This window comes from Rosa rugosa, chromosome 3, assembly GCF_958449725.1.
Source record: "Rosa rugosa chromosome 3, drRosRugo1.1, whole genome shotgun sequence".
Lineage (NCBI taxonomy): Eukaryota > Viridiplantae > Streptophyta > Magnoliopsida > Rosales > Rosaceae > Rosa > Rosa rugosa.
The window spans coordinates 20944900-20949969 of NC_084822.1; positions in this window are offsets into that span (position 1 = coordinate 20944900).

Sequence of the window (5070 nt, forward strand, 5' to 3'; positions counted from 1 at the left end):
TTCATCAGATGATTTAGATTTGAGATCTCAATGATTTTTGAAGCAAATGGAATTCATCTTTACATCTACATTTGAGATCTCATTCAAACTCTGAATTCTGAAACACTTAATGACCTCATGTTTAATTGATCAAAAGATCTCAATGATCAATGCTTAGGACGATGAGGAGGAAGAATTATCGATCTGGGATTCTGGGAAGGTAGAAAAAATGAAAGAGAAGATAGACGAATTGAACTTTGTCTTTTTTTTTTTAAATGATTGAACTTTGTCTTTTAAAAAAAGAAAAAGAAATTAAGATGGTTATGGGTTTTTTAGTCTTCTTAACCCACTGTTTTTTTTTTCCTTAGAATATTCTTAACCCACTGTTCTGCTAAAGTGCTGAGGTGACTTAGCAAATTGACCCACGAATCAACAATATATGATTAAATGAAATAGAAATTGTAGTAAATATAAACTCTTCTAAGTAGTTTTTTAAACTCTTTTTAAGTCTTTATATATATTTTATATATAATTATATGATATAAAAATAAAATAAAAACCGCCTAGGCGCCTGGGCGCTAGTCCCTTGGCCACCGCCCGACTAACGCCTAGCGATTTTTCAAACCTTGCTTTTCCTTTGAATAATTTTCTCAAGAATTAATGACTTTACTATTATTCCCATGATATATATATTTGCAGTTAGAACATTCTAATTAATTAAGGACAAAATGTGAGTTTTTGATGATTTAACCATAAGGCTTGTTTCCTTAATCAAAATTGATTGGTGGATGATGATATGCTTAGTTGTATACACACACTATAGGCAGTGATGTTCACTTGTTCTGTAACTAAGTAAAGAAATTATGCTTATTAATTACTATTTGATGTAGATCCAACAATATAAAACAAAATAATCAAACTTACAAATAATTGGTTCTATCATTGGATCTAAGGGTTCGTCTATCGTACATTAATATACTGATACATCAACTAGATTAGTTCAATACGGAGATAGCTAGACTAGCTCGATATAGAGATAGATTAATTTGAGATCAAGTCAAGCTAGTCTATTTATGCATGGAGTAAGCGTACTACGTACATCTATATCAAATCTAGTCTACTTGATATATTCATACATTAATGTACGTACCGTAGAATTGTTCTGGATCTAAATCCAAAGATGCATGAGCATAATTTCTTAAACTATGTGATATGCAGTTTAATGTATATGAACGTTCAAAAAAAAAAAATGAAGAAGAAAAAGTTCAACGCTAAATGAATGTGTAACTATGTGAGCTAGCTTACCCATTTTGCAGATGCCATCCAGAGAGATTGCCCACTTCAGCAAGAACGTTTTTCCACCTCTGCAATTTGTCTGGATTACCTTGATACTGTTAGTGTGAGTCATCGTTCCCTATTAGGAATAGGCTACAAGGGAATATATTGTTGTAACTACTTACCTTGTATATGTTGTGTAGTACAGTAGTACATAATAGTTGTAGTACGATTGTAATCTGTTTATATACACCACAGAATGGGTGTAATAATATATCAGAAAATTCATTCTCAATCTTGTTCTATTTGACTTGGTATCAAAGCAAAGATCCGAAAGGACTTTGTCTCCTTAGTTGTCCAATTTTTTCCTCAATCCGAGGAATTAATACAGAATCAAACCCCTTTGTTAGGGTTGTTTTTGTCGTTCTCTACCTTTTATCCAAGACTGGTCTTCGTCTCTTAGAGACCGACCTTTGTCAGTTCCAGATCAAGTCAGACCGGGTCCACCGCGTCAAACCAGATCGTTCAGACCGCCGTCGCTCTCCTCTACCCAGATCGACTTCGTGTCTGTTTCTGTCCAGAGCCGCCGTCGCTTGCCCAGATCGACGCCGTACCTGTTTCTGTCCGGCGCGCATCCGAGAACGACCTGCAGCGTTGTTGCCCAGCCTTCTGCAGCGTCGTTGCCCAGTCTTCTGCACCCAATCCGATCGTTCCTTTCAACCTCCGACATCGTTTCTTGTTTCCGGAGTCATCCATTGATCAAGTACCAGACCGGCATCGGCTCTCTCTGTCCGACCGGCGTCAGCTTCCTCTGTCCAGATCGGTGTCTGCAATCAAAGCGTCTGCAGTCAAGTCGAACCCGGGTCAACCCGACCAGTGCAACAGAAAAAAGAGACGAAAAAGAAAAAGAAAAATCTGCACGTTCTATTATTATTCTTTTTAAATCTTCTGTCTGTTTTCCGCTGCATATTTTGTGTAATTTTACTACTATATTGTTGCAATGGGTGGTGATGATAGTGAAGGACAGAGTTCTAAGATCAATGAGGTCCAAAAGATTGAGGTTTCTGTTCGAAGTTCAGATGGTGGTTCCTTTGGTGGTCCAAAACTCAATGGCACCAATTTTCGAACATGGAAGAAGATCATGTCTGTCCATCTTCGTGGCATACATAAGATGGGGCATGTAAATGGAGCAACCAAAGCTCCTGGTGAGGAAGATGTGGATGCCTATGCTAAATGGGAGGATGATGATGGGTCTGTGATGGCTCTCTTGTTCAAAGCCATGACTGAAGATGTGTTACAGTTGGTGGAAGAGTGTGAGACTGCTGAAAGGAAGACTTTGGGGGATTTGTATACCAACGAGTCTGATTTTATACAGGTTCATGAATTGATGTGTAAAGCTGCTAGTATGCAACAGAATGGGCAACCAGTAGCTGTGTATTTCACCAAGCTGAAGAATGTATGGGCTGAAATTGATCAGAAGCGTCCTTGCAAGATCAATAATTAGGAAGATCTTGTGTGGTACCAGAAGGAGAAGGAACTAGAAAGGGTCCATGTATTCCTAAGAGGGCTTGATGAGAAGCATAGCAGTGCCAAGGGAGAATTGCTCAGAATGACAGACCCTCCTAGTTTGAACACAGCTTTTACATACATCCGTAAAGATGAGTCTCAGCAGGAGAGTGTCAAACATGCACAGGTTGAAGTATCTAGCCTCGCCATTCAGGCCAAGTCACCGGCACCTTTCCTTCAGCAGCAGAGTTCAGCCCCACTTCATCAGCAAGGTTCCCCACAAGGCTTCACCAACCGCCCTCGTCCTCAATGTTCTTATTGCAACGACCTTGGGCATGTTCGGGAGACTTGTTGGAAGTTGAACCCACACCTTAAACCAAAAAAGCAAGGTTATCGTCCTAAGGCGAGAGCAGCTGCTGTACAATTGGTCCAAGAACCGGATTTCTATGGAGTGGCTGGCCAAGATCATCATACCACAGGTGGAGCTACTCCTACAGCCTCTATAGCTGGTCGAGGTAAAATTGGTATGGCTTTAAAGGTTTCTAACTTTGTTGGTTCTGATACATGGATTATTGATTCTGGTGCCTCCGATCATATGACTTATGACAAATCATATTTTACTGAATTGTCTTCCCCACCAGTGTCATATGTAACCAATGCCAATGGTGAGGCCTTTCTTGTGTTAGGGTCAGGGTCAGTTCGTATTACTCCCACCTTAGAACTTCATAATGTGTTATATGTGCCTGACTTGTCTCACCATTTGATATCTGTTCCCCAGTTGAATACTGAGTCTAAATGCTCCGTACCCTTTTATCTTATGTATGTGATTTTTCAGGATCTTCTCACCAGGGAGATAATTGGTCGGGAGTATCTGAGGGGCAGGTTGTTCCATCTGGATCAGACATACGCAGGAGAGAAACCAGGAGCACAGTCCCGCACCGCTTTGACTTCGAGTTCTGATAAGCTAAGTGAAATCTGGTTGTGGCATCGCCGTTTAGGGCATCCCTCTTTTAGTCTTATGAGAAAAACCATGCCTACTTTGTTTATTGGTGTGGATGAGTCTACTTTACATTGTGAAACGTGTGTTTTGGCCAAGAGTCATCGTGCTACTTATTCTCCTAGTATTTCTAATAAAAGTGTTGCTCCTTTTGAGTTGATTCATTCTGATGTTTGGGGGCCATCTAGAGAGCCCACTGTGTTGGGTATGAGATACTTTGTGTTGTTTATTGATGATTGTACGAGATTGTCATGGGTTGCTCTTCTAAAAACCAAAGATGAAGTCTTTCCAGCTTTTCAAACTTTTCGTACTCTCGTTCAAACACAATACCATAGCACCATTAAAGTCCTTCGTTCTGACAATGGGGGGGGAATATGTTAATCATGTTTTCCAAGAGTTTTTTACAACCCATGGGATTGTTCACCAAACTACATGTCCACAAACACCAGAACAAAATGGAGTGTCTGAAAGGAAAAACCGTCATTTACTTGATATGGCTCGTGCCCTTCTCTTTAGTGCTCATATGCCTAAGTATCTTTGGGGCGATGCTGTACATGCTTCCTCCCATCTTATCAATCGTCTTCCATCTAGCGTCCTTCAGGGAAAAATTCCATTTGAGGTTCTTGCATCTCATGTCTCCTTACCTTCATTTCATAATCTTCCAGCTCGTGTCTTTGGTTGTGTTGCATTTGTCCATGTTCCTAAAAACCAGAGGTCTAAGTTGGATGCACGGACACTTAAGTGTGTGTTTGTTGGCTACGGAGGGTATCAGAAGGGGTACAAGTGTTATCATCCATCCACCTACCAGGAAGTACTATGTCACTATGGATGTTACCTTATTTGAGGACATGAGTTATTTTTCCTCTTCAGATACAGCTCTTCAGGGGGAGAATTCATATTTTGAAGAACTGTATCATGGAGAGGGGGAGGAATCAGAAGGAGGAGAAGAAGAAGTCACACAGGCAGAAGGTATTTTGACGGATCCAGTTGAGAGCATCAGCTCGCCACCTCTTGAAGCAGTAGCTCCAAACATCCAGGCACCAGTTTCTATGGCTGAAAATGAAGTTGAAGACACAACTGGCCCTCCTGCCATCGCTTTTACCCCTGAAGAGTAGCTTCCTGGTACTGAAGATCACTCATTTAAGGTATGTCCACCCACTAGTACTAGTAGTGAGTCTAATGTTAAGCAATATGTGTTACCAAATAGGACCACTCGGGGTCAATCAGCCAAAAGATATGAACCTACTCTTACTGCCAAATCAAAATACCCAGTAGCCAATTATATGTCCACTAGGAGGTTGTCTAAGTCATAT